This window comes from Bos taurus, chromosome 10 (genome assembly GCF_002263795.3).
Source record: "Bos taurus isolate L1 Dominette 01449 registration number 42190680 breed Hereford chromosome 10, ARS-UCD2.0, whole genome shotgun sequence".
Classification (NCBI taxonomy): Eukaryota; Metazoa; Chordata; class Mammalia; order Artiodactyla; family Bovidae; genus Bos; species Bos taurus.
In genome coordinates, this window is record NC_037337.1 from 100,687,370 (window position 1) to 100,699,557 (window position 12,188).

Genomic DNA, 12,188 nt, shown 5'->3' on the forward strand with positions numbered 1-12,188 from the left:
CATAAGCATGGGGGTACACCCAGACGCCTTGTGTACCCTTGCAGTGGTCCTCAGGTCTATGCTAGAACCATTGTTGCCCCACAAGTCAAGACACAGGAATTCCAAGCAGGTACCAAGCTGTTTGAAGACAGATTTCACAAGAGTTTCTGTTCAGTCATTGGATTGTGCCCGACTCTTTGCGACCCCATGGACTGCAGCACGCCAGGCTCCCCTGTAACTTCACTATTTTCTGGAGTTTGCTCAAATTCATGTCCATCGAGTCGGTGATGCCATCTAACCATCTCATCCTCTGTCATCCCCTTCTCCTCCTGCCTTCAATCTTTTCCAGCATCAGAGTCTTTTCCAATGACTCAACTCTTCACATCAGGTGGCCAAAATATTGGAGTTTCAGCTTCAGCATCAGTCATTCCAATGAATGTTCAGGGTTGATTTCCTTTAGGATCAACTGGCTTGATTTACTTGGTGTCCAAGGACCACGAGAAAGGACCCCAAGAAAGAAGAGAGCAACGCAAGGTCAAAGTTGTGCCCATTTTGAAACAGAGCAGGAATGGACACAGGCATTGTCTCTCCTCCCTCCAACCAGTCCCACAGATGCATTTCACAGTGAAACAGGAGGCACCGGGGCAGGGCACCGCTTTTAAAAGATGTCAGATATGACGAAAACTGGTTAGCACCAATCAGGTCCCAGATGGTGGAATATCTGACTCCCAGTGGACCTTGAGCCTCATCACACGCTCCTTGTAAGACATTAGCAGGAGCTAAGGGACACTCCCACCAGAGCCATGGCAGTTCCAAGGGCGACCATCAAAGACCAAAAAGTGAGAGGTGGCCCAATTCCTGGGAACCTCCAACCTTTCCCCCCAAATAGCGGAATACTCCTCCCACTCATTAGCCTATGAAATTACCCAGCCCATAAAAACTAACCACATCCTATTTCAAGGTCGCTTTCATCTGAGATGGCCCACACTCTGTCTGCGGAGCACGATTCTCCCATGAACGCTCTCACTTTCCAAGACAACCCCTGCCTTGGGGCCACTCTCGCCTTTTGGCACAGCCCACTTTCTGTCTATGGAATGTGTATCTCTCTAGATACACCCACCTCTTACCTATCACTTTGTCTCTCACTGAATTCTTTCTGTGATGGGACATCAAGAACCTGAGCGTCATTAAGTCCTGAGACCAGTTGTGTGATCTCAGTTAAAAGACCAGGGGTTCAAGTCGCAACCTGGGTTTTGGCTGGGCTCCAGTCCCGGTGCAAGAGCTCAAGTCCCAGTCTGAGTGACATGGCTTCAGTGTGACTTCTCCGCCAGTCCAACAGGCGGGGCAGCCCATCCCGCTGAATGCACCCTGGCTTTGCATCTTCCTCCTCCCTGATGAGCATTCCCCTGTTCTCCACTTCTGCTGCCTGGACTCTCACTTTCCCAACAAAGACTTCACATGTATCTGCTTTGAGAGGAATTAAAAAAGCAATGACTTAGGGGAATGCAACTTTCTAAGAGGTGTTAGAGATCACAGTTTGATTCAGAATCAGAGATGACTGAAAATAAAAAGCTCTTTGAAGATCGTCTATTCCCAATGGTGTGGTCAGTGACTTTGTGATGGAAGCTTGAAATCAGCCACAGAGGAGTGTTTACACCATAGAAATTGGCAAACGTGACAAACCAGGGCTTTTCCCAGAGAGCCAGTGGTTAAACACCTACCAGCACACCACTGCTGGCAGCTCACATGTAGCTCCAACCATTTAACAGCGGCTGCCTGGAGCAGTGCATCAGGAAGCATTCCAAGGCCACTGACAGTGTCTACTGACCATCTCTAGTCCAAACCATGTCATGTATGGATGTGAGAGTTGGACTGGGAAGAAAGCTGAGTGCCGAAGAACTGACACTTTTGAACTGTGGTATTGGAGAAGACTCCTGAGAGTCCCTTGGACTGCAAGGAGATCCAACCAGTCCATTCTAAAGGAGATCAGTCCTGAATATTCACTGGAAGAACTGATGCTGAAGCTGAAACTCCAATACTTTGGCTACCTGATGTGAAGAAGTGACTCATTTGAAAAGACCCTGATGCTGGGAAAGATTGAAGGTGGGAAGAGAAAGGGATGACAGAGGATAAGATGACTGGATGGCATCACTGACTCAATGGACATGAGTTTGAGTAAACTCCGGGAGTTGGTGATGGACAGAGGCCTGGTGTGCTGCAGTCCTTGGGGTTGCAAAGAGCTGGACACGACTGAGTGACTGAACTGAACTCCTGTATCTTCTGCATTGGCAGGTGGATTCTTTACCACTGAGCCTCCCAGGAATCCCTGCAGTCCTAGCTTGTGACTCCCTAGTCCCAGCCCTGCAGCCCAGCAATGAGTTGGCTACAGACCCACTGGCCACACTCTCCGGTCCCCAAGAAGCAGAGCACCTGAAGCCTCGCCCAGTGTGGGGACAGTGAAGTCCTCGGCGGTGTTATTGAGGCCCCTGTGGCCACAGAACTTGGACAAAGCATCATGAGAGATTATGTTTGAGCTAAACCACTGATGTTCTCCACAAAATGCACTGTGGGATTTTAGCTACATTCTAATTACTTCATTTTGTTGAATGATGAATGTAACATTGTTCTTAGCCTGGGCCAATTGGGTCTCCAAATGTGTAGGGAAAATAATCATAACAATAGCTAGAGCAGTTGATAAATTCCGCCTCCCAGCTCAGGATGTTCAAGGTCAAACCTACAGCATGATGAGCTGAATTCCTCAGGACCAGGTGACAGTCACTCCAAGCTCTGCAGGGTGAGATGGTGCCGCCAATGACCGTGCATGGCTGGGGAAGATCTCCAGGCTCCACCTCCACCCAGCACCTTTTACTGTCCTTGCGAACTCTCAAGGTGATGTTTAAATGGTTTATGCTTTTTGCATAATCAATTTATGACAAGGATGGAAAATTTTGAAAGGGGAAAAAACTCACTCGCCATCTCCTGTTCGGTTTTCATTGTGGATCTGCGATTCAGCTCAGGATGATACTTTTAACCTCTTCCTGCCACTGTGAACACAAATTGGAAAGCTTTTCTCACAGCTGGACTGAAGACTAAGGTCTGGATATCTCCAGATCAAAGGAGGACGTTGGGGAGGAAAAGAAAAGAAATGGTCAAATGTTTCCCCACGCTCTGGTGAGAGGCACCCCTAACCCGGCAGGGCTTCTGGAAATGCCCTTTGTGTATCAAGTGAGACACAGCCCTGGCGTGCTTGTGTGCAAAGAGTGAGTTACAACAGTTCAGGGGGAAAAGAAGTTATTCCCCAAGACTGAATTTTAATTAGGCTGTCTGAAATTTTAGACATTAGATCATCCTCTAAGAGGCAACAGTACATTTGATTAAGCATCTTTATCATTTTGGTAAATTCTTTAGTTCTCTGACATCAATTTTATCAGCACACTTCAAACTTCCCATTGCTGGGAGGTGCTCAGACTCACATCTGCAGGCTCTGAATTTACTTTCTTCCTCCTGAATTTTCCCCGCTCTCTGGGTCACTGGTCACTGGGTAAAACCCCGTTCGGTACCTAGTCTTCACTCCATCCATTCTGCTACCTGTGGAGTGGTCCCCAGGCCCATCCCCACCCTTCCATTCTCATGGCTCTGGTTCAGGCCCCTTCCCATCTCACGGGGACTCTCATCCCAGCCTCCCAAGTGGCCTTCCAGTCTCCAAGGCCATCCTCCTCCAGGCACAGGCCCTCCGTGAAGAAAATCACATCCAACCCTTAGCAGAGGCGGGCACTGGCTTCCCACTCCTTCCCAGAGAATGCGTGGCATCAGAGTTCTGCCTCAGTTTAGTTCAGTTCAGTCGCTCAGTCGTGTCTGACTCTTTGGGACCCCATGAATTGCAGCACACCAGGCCACCCCGTCCATCACCAGCTCCCAGAGTCCACCCAAAGTGTTCTGCCTGCTCTGGTCCAGTTCCTTCTCTTGCCCTTGCACTCCCCAAACTGTACCCCACGAAGCATCTCAAACATGCATCCAAATTCTCACCTCCCCACCTTTATCTTTGCCAATCACCTGGGATGTTTTCTTTACTTCCCCCACAACCTCCTTTGTTTTCCTCCTTAGAAGTACCAGTCAATATTTCAATGTGCAACTTAAAAACTACCCGCTCCATAAACTCTATCATTTCACCTAGAATGAATCTCCCTTGTTCTATGATTCCTTTGTTGGTATTCTTTACTTATTTACCATCAGTTAACTTGTGTTTGGATGGAACTTTGGGGATTACAAGATACTTCCAAATAACTCATCTAATTTGATTGTAACACAGTGAAGCACATGTTTTATAAATGAAGAACAGGATAGGGTGGAGGACTGGGAGTGGAATGGTGGCAAAAATAAATAAATAAATAACGCAAAGGGCTTCCCTGGTGGTCTAGTGGTTAAGAATCTGCCTGCTAATTCAGGGGACACGGGTTTGATCTGTAGTCGAGAAAGATCCCATAGGCCATGAGATATCTAAGCCTGTGCTCCACAGTTACTGAGCCAGCACTCTAGAGCCTGAGAACTGAAACTACTGAGCCAGCATATCTAGAGTCTAAGCTCCGCAACAGGCGAAACCACTGCAGTGAGAAGCCCGTGCATCTCAGCGAAGAGGAGCCCCCACTTGCTGCAACGAGAGAAAGCCTGAGTGCAGCCAAACAAACAAATCAATCAATCTTAAAATTAAGGAAAAAAAGAATAAAGCAGAGACTGCTATTTGTGCACGTTTCCTTCTGGGATGATAGGATTTCTTGGCTTAGAATATTACTCTCCAGCCCAAAATGAATTTCCCAGACTCCTTTGCAGTCAAATGTAGCCATGTGACTAAGTTCTACCCAATGGGGTGTGAATGGGGGTATTGAGTGCAACTTCTGAGCCCCCAGCCCTTAAAGGAGGGGCCGGTCTTCCTCTTCACTTATCCCCTTCTCTGTCAGCCTGAAAGTAGACATAAGAGAAGCCGAACACTTTTCTGAGTCACAAGTTGGAAGGCCCACTGAAGGATGGCAGAGCACCGAGAGAGAAGGAGCCTGGATCCCTGATGACCAAGGAGCCACCTCACCAGCCCCAGGTCACCTTCTGGCCTTTTAAGTGAGAGAAACAAATTCAATTTGTTGCTACTGCGAGTCTTTGTCATATTAGTTAAAATGGTACGTTAATTAATATAAAAAAATTTCCCCAAGGTTATAGGGTCGTTAATGGTAGAGTCAGTATAACTCTAGAACCTGAGCTTTTTCCAGGAAGTGACATCACATACCTTTATTACAGTAATTTTGAGCCTGGACGCACACCTTTTTTCCCCTTCACCTTCGCTCTTTGCTTGATATGATCAGCTTGTTCATTTATTAAAAGAACATTTAGGGACTTCCCTGGTGGTGCAGTAAATCCACCTTGCAATGCAGGGGACACGAGTTCCATCCCTGGTCGGGGAACTAAGATCCCACATGCGGTGGAGCAGCTAAGCTTGCGTGCTGCAACTCCTGAGCCCGTGGGTCACAGCTCGAGAGCCTCCACACTGCAACCACTGAGACCAAACACCGCAACTGCACAAAAGTCCACCCACTGCACAGACGATCCCGCAGAACTCAGCGAGGATCCTGGGTGCTGAAGCTAAGACCTGACCTAGCCCCGAAGACCTCCCCCACGCTACGATAAGTGAAATAAGCCAGAGAAAGACAAACACTGCACGACCCCACTTATATATGGGAGCCAAAAAAGCTGAACTCAGAGAAACAGAAAGTGTAGTAGTGGTTACCGGGGGCTTGGGGGGTGGATGGGTCAAAGTCTTCAACGGCAGTTAAAAACTCAGTAAGTTCTGGGGATCTAACGTGCACCACGGTGATTATAGCTAAAGATACTGTATTATATACATAAAAACTAAGATTTTAAATATTCTTGCCACAAAAAAGACATAATAATTGGGTGAGGAGAGAGAGGCGTTAGGTGCCACTACTGTGGTAGCTCTTTTGTGATGTGTGATTGTATCAACTCAACATGTTGTACAGCTTAAGTTTCCACAATGTTAAATACCAATTCTACCTAAACAGAGTTGGGGGGGAAAAGACCAGCCCCAAAATTTGTAGGGAATTTTACAAACTGTGTTATTCAAGAGCTTAGCCAACACCTAAGCCACGTATCACGGCCGCCTGCTGGTGAGAGGCATCTGAGACACCATTAACTATAATCACTCCTGGGTGACTGGTTTGGAAGACTTGTTGGTGTTGTTCAGTTGCTAAGTTGTCTCCGACTCTCTGCAACCCCATGAACTGCAGCAGGCCAGGCCTCCCTGTCCATCACCAACTCCCAGAGTTTACCCAAACTCATGTCCATTGAGTCAGTGATGCCATCCAACCATCCCATCCTCTGTCATCCCCCTCTCCTGCCTTCAATCTTTCCCAGCATCAGGGTCTTTTCCAGTGAGTTGGTTTTTCGCATCAGGTGGCCAAAGTATTAGAGCTTCAGCATCAGTCCTTCCAATGAATATTCAGGGTTGATTTCCTTTAGGATGGACTGGTTTGATCTCCTTGCTGTCCAAGGGACCCTCAAGAGTCTTCTCCAGCACCACAATTTGAAAGCATCAGTTCTTCAGCACTCAGCCTTCTTTATGGTCCAACTCTCACATCCGTACAGGACTACTGGAAAAACCACAGCTTTGACTATACGAACCTTATGGTCATGGATCACGGTCACCAAAGTGACGTCTCTGCTTTTTAATACAATATCTAGGTTTGTCATATCTTTCCTTCCAAGGAGCAAGCGCCTTTTAATTCATGGCTTCAGTCATCGTCTGCAGTGATTTTGGAGCCCAAGAAAATAAAACCTGTCACTATTCCCCCCTATATTTCCCATGAAGTGATGGGGCCAGATCTTAGTTTTTTAAATGTTGAGTTTTAAGCCAACTTTTTCACTCTCCTCTTTCACTTTCATCAAGAGGCTTTTAGTTTCTCTTCACTTTCTGCCATAAGGGTGGTGTCATCTGCATATCTGAGGTTATTGACACTTCTCCCAGCAATCTTGATTCCAGCTTGTGCTTCATCCAGCCCAGAATTTCACATGATGTACTTTGCATATATGTTAAATAAGCAGGATGAAAATATACAGCCTTGACATACTCGTTTCCCAATTTGGAATCAGTCCATTGTTCCATGTCTGGTTCCAACTGCTACTTCTTGACCTGCATACGGGTTTCTCAGGAGACAAATAAGGTGGTCTGGTATTCCCATCTCTTGAAGAATTTTCCACATTTTGTTGTGATCCACACAGTCAAAACCTTTAGCATAGCCAGTGAAGCAGAAGTAGATTTTTTCTTAAGTTCCTTTGCTTTTTCTATGATCCAATGGATGTTGGCAATTTGATCTCTGGTTCCTTTGCCTTTTCTAAATCCAGTTCAGATGCTACTGAAGCCTAGCTTGAAGGATTTTGAGCATTACCTTGCTAGTATGTGAAGTAAGGGCAATTGTGCAGTAGTTGAACATTCTTTGGCATTGCCTTTCTTTGGGATTGGAATGAAACCTGACATTTTCCAGTCCTGTGGCCACTGCTGAGTTTTCCAAATTTGCTGGCATATTGAGTGCAGCACTTTCACAGGATCTTCTTTTAGGATTTGAAATTGCTCAACTGGGATTCCATCCTCACCTCCACTAGCTTTGTCGTGATGCTTCCTAAGTCCCCCTTGACTTCGCATTCCAGGATGTCTGGCTCTAGGTGAGTGATCACACCATTGTGGTTATTTAGGTCATTAAGATCTTTTTTGTACAGTTCTGTGTATTCTCTTGCCACCTCTTCTTAGTATCTTCTGCTTCTGTTAGGTCCATACCATTTCTGTCCTTTATCGAGCCCATCTTTGCATGAAATGTTCCCTTGGTATCTCTAATTTTCTGTAAGTGATCTCTAGTCTTTCCCATTCTGTTGTTTTCCCCTATTTCTTTACATTGTTTAGAGGACTTGCAGAGGAGAATTATTGGAGCTGGCTTCAGAAAAATGGGGAGGCTTTGATTTAGAGGAAGAGAGAAGACAAAACAAAGGTCACATTCTGAGCACCTATCGTATGTTAGGCAATGCTAGAGGTTTACCCTCTGTGACCGAATGTTAGAACAACACTATCCCAGCATGAGTTTCAACTGGTGACCCCATGTGACACGATCAAGATCCCAAAGGGACCATGAGAATGATACTTTCCACACGCAGATGTGTAACCTACCACAATATTCTGTTCCTCGATGCCTTGGCAGACCAAGAATTCCAACTGAAGAGAGAGGACTTCTTTGTGACCTCGCTGAGCCTCTAGAGGTAAGGATACAGGTACCAGCTTCTGATTCCAAGTTGAGGGCTTTGAAATGCTGAAGCCTCAGAGGAATGGGGCCTGACATGTGATTGAGGAATCTTACATGGACTTGGATGGAAGATGAGGCGTTCGTGCCACCCAGGGAGTACTGGGCAGACGGAATGCTGACTAACCGCTCTGGGGCCCCAGGGCAAGGCTGACACTTGGGATTTGCTGCTCCTACAGGGATGGTGAGAGCAGGGTTGAGGAAGCGTTTCCCCCCAACTAGAGGTGGCTGAGCCAGAAAGTCACAGTAACCTCAGTGCACAGGGTCAAGGCCATCAGAGGCTGCACCTGTAAAGGAGAGTGGATCAGTTGGTCTCTGAAGCTCTACTGTCTTCTGAAGAGAAGGTACAAGACGGAACTGCCTACTGCATACCTACGGGCTGAGGAGGGTTCCCTCAGAACAGAGATGCTTCAGCCTAAGCCAACGGGATGCAGGAGACAAGGCTCAGCAGGGCTTCTCCAAAATGATGCCTGCTAATAAGAGCCAGCCCTGACCATCCCCAAGCCCAGAGAGAGCATCTTGCAGGGAAGAGCCAATTCTGATTATGGTGGTGGTGGTGGTTTAGTCGCTAAGTTGTGTCCAACTCCTTTTTGACCGCAAGGACTCTAGCCCGGCAGACTCCTCTGTCCACGGGATTCTCCAGGAAAGACTACTGGAGTGGGTTGCCATGCCCTTCTCCAGGGGATCTTCCTGACCCAGGAATTGAACTTGTGTTTCCTGCATTGCAGGTGGATGCTTTACCACTGAGCCACCAAACATGTTGGAACTCTGACTTGCTTTTCACTGTTTTTGTTAGAATCATTCATAACCACCTGCCTCAGAGAACCTTGCCCTCTGCCTGACTGTTAAACTAAAGTGCCTTTGTTCAGGACCCTGTTCACCTGTGGATGGCAGGAAGGAAGAAATGAACACATCCTCTACCTGAGGCTTGCCATTCTAGGGGATATTTATCAGATTAATGACCTTTTTACTTTATTTCCTCACTTCCCTCCCATCCCTGTTCTAGAAAAGAACCTGGTATCTAGACTCGATAAGATGGTTATTTTGAGACATTAGTCTGCCATCTTCTTGGCCTGCTGGCTTTCTAATAAAGTCTTATTCCTTGCCGCAATGCCTCGTCTCTCAGATTGATGGGCCTGTTGTGCAATGAGCAGAGTGAGCTTAGAACAAGCAGAGTCGCAGAGAAGAGTGTGGGCTGCCCTCTCTCATGAGTCTCCTCCCTCCCTCGAGGAAAAGTTCAAACTGCAGTAAACAGTCTCTGAGGAGAATGGACCTCCCTGTGGTCCTGTAGTTAGGAATCCGCCTTCTGATGCAGCGGACAGTTTCAATCCCTGAATCGGGGAACCAAGATCCCACATGCCGCAGACTAACTAAGCCCCCGTGCCACAAGGAGACCCAGAGCCCACGTCCACAGCAAGAGAAAGCCTGAGGGATGCAGTGAGGACTCAGCCCAGCACGGCCAAAAGAAAAAATAAAAAATAGGTAAATGAAAAGAGTGGTGAGGAGGGACACAGAGAGCCAGAGGGAGGAGCAGGCAGTGACCCCACGTTCCCACGGCAGGCTTGAGCTAAGTCAAGATCAAAGTCGAGCTGAGTATCATAGAGCATTCAAATTCCTGAACTTGGACTCTGAGACTTCCCGTAGTACTTGATTATTCCAAAGTGAGCAGAAAAGTCAAATGACCTGCTCGAGTAGGTCGGAAAACTTTCCTGCACTGAACAAAGCATCAGGAATGTGGGACACAAAAAATAAAGGAGAGCTTTGTTAGATCAAGAGTAATGTTTATTCCAGCCGCGTGTGCATTTCAGCCTCACTTTTCTTGAAGACCGAGCTTTCCAAGGGCGTTTAGGGAAAACCTTCCTGGGCAAGTTAACAGTGTGCTGAGGCAAAAAGGCCCTCCCCTGAGTAAATGGGCTTGTTCAACAAAATTAAGAGGCCTTCTTTATCACAGGATTTCTCAGAACCTTTAACGCACTAATATGCGTTCCAGATCTGCAAGAGGTAGACCATGGCACCTCCCATGCTCATTTGGGCACGTATTTCTTACCATGTGCAATTAGATGCTTCAGGGAACGGACTGAAAACACGGCCCCGTAGCACAGAAGAGCATCTCAATCTGGTAGATGACAGACGCTTCGGTTCCATTTTTAATTTTCAAACAGTAAAGACATATACCCAAGTCACCTTAGGAGATGGTGCTCTATTAATAAGGCAAACATGGAAATAGGAAGCTGATAGTCTCAAGTAGGTCAAGCCCCATAAAAACTGGAGCAAACTTGGGAAATCAGAAGGCTTGGGAAACCAGAAGGCTGTTCAAAAGTCAATGCAGCTTTTGGGGAAGGATCTCATGGATATAACACCAAAGAAAGAGGCAACAAAAGACAAAGGTAGTTAAACATCAAAATTAAAAACTTCCATAATAGCCACAGAGACCAGGTGGAACGGAGGGAGGGACCCCAGAATCCTGTCTTAGCCAGATAGGTTGAATTGCAATCTCCTCCAGAGAAGGAGGCTTCCAGAGAAGGAGATTCCAGGCTTTTTCCCTGGAAGCTGGGGTTGAGCTCCTGGGGTGTTAGTTTTTAGCAGGACAGTGTGAGGATGGGCCAGATCCCTCACCCAGGTGTCCATCAGCCAAGGTCACCCCAGATGACTAGCCCAGGGATGTCCTCTCCTCCTCTGGTTTCAAAGATGTGCAAATGAGGTTAAAAAAAAAAACAAAACATGTTCGGTCCTCAACCTTTTGCTATCTGAATAAAACAGAATTTATTACAAGAAAAAAAAAAAGATTTAAATCTTCTGTGCATCAAAGACATTTTCAGTAGGATGAAAAGGCAACTCACAGAATGGGAGAAAATATTTGCAAATCATATATCTGATAGGGGATAATATCCAGAATATATAAAGAACTCTCACAATTCAACAACAACACAACAAAAACCAACCTGATTTTTAAACTGGGTGAAAGACTTGAATAAACATCTCTCCAAAGAAGACAAATGTCCAAAAGCATGTGAATCAGCAGGCTCTTGTTCAATCAGTCCAGGCCTGGCTGGTAGCACAACACGGAGGAGAGAAGAGTTAAAAAGAGTAAAATGGCAGAAACGGCTAGTTGCTTGATAAGGGAGCCAAGATAGTGAAGAATAATCTTCTAGAAGAATAATCTTTTAAAAGAATAATCTTTAAAAAAAATGAGGTGCTAAGACAACTCAGTATCTACATGCAAAAAGATGAAGTTGGACCCATACCTTATTTTTAAAAAGGAACTCAAAAAGAATAACAGACCTAAGTGTAAGAGCTAAAGCTAAAAAACTTGTAAATAAAAACAAAGCCATGCGTATTTGTGACTTTGGATTAGACAATGGCTTCTTAGATATCGAAAGCACAAGAAAAAAAGGAAAAAAATAGATCCACTGGACTTCACCAAAATTAAAAGCTTATATGTTTTAAAGGACAACAATCAAGAAGGTGAGAATCCACAAAATGGGAGAAGAGATTAGAAAATCCCACCTGTGATAACGGGACACTCGCAACTCAACATAAAAAGACAAATAACCCAGTTGGAGAATGGGTGAAGGATCCGACTAGACATTTCTCCAGAGGAGATAAGCAGATGACCGATAAGCCAAGATGTTCACTAGTCATCAAGGATATGTAAACCAAAACCACAGTGAAATACTGCGCTGGATTCACCAGGATGGTTATAATAAAAAGAACAGATAATGACTAGTGTTGGCAAGAATGTGGAGAAAATTAGAACACTCATACGCTGCTGGTGGGAATGTAAAACCACACAGCTCCTTTAGAACACAGTATGGCAGCTCCTCTAAGGATTAAGCATAGAGCTACAGCACAACCCGGAAG

At 46.0% G+C, this 12,188-nt stretch overlaps 1 long non-coding RNA gene across 1 annotated transcript in view; it reads right to left on the reverse strand.

Moving 5' to 3' along the window:
• The window catches only part of LOC101907140 (uncharacterized), a 104,680-nt gene that overhangs the window by 35,802 nt on the left and 56,690 nt on the right, over positions 1-12,188 (reverse strand). Inside the window, exon 4 of the long non-coding RNA XR_003036930.2 lies at positions 2,949-3,023. This is a non-coding gene — a long non-coding RNA (uncharacterized lncRNA). The remainder of the gene's footprint in view (positions 1-2,948; positions 3,024-12,188) is intronic.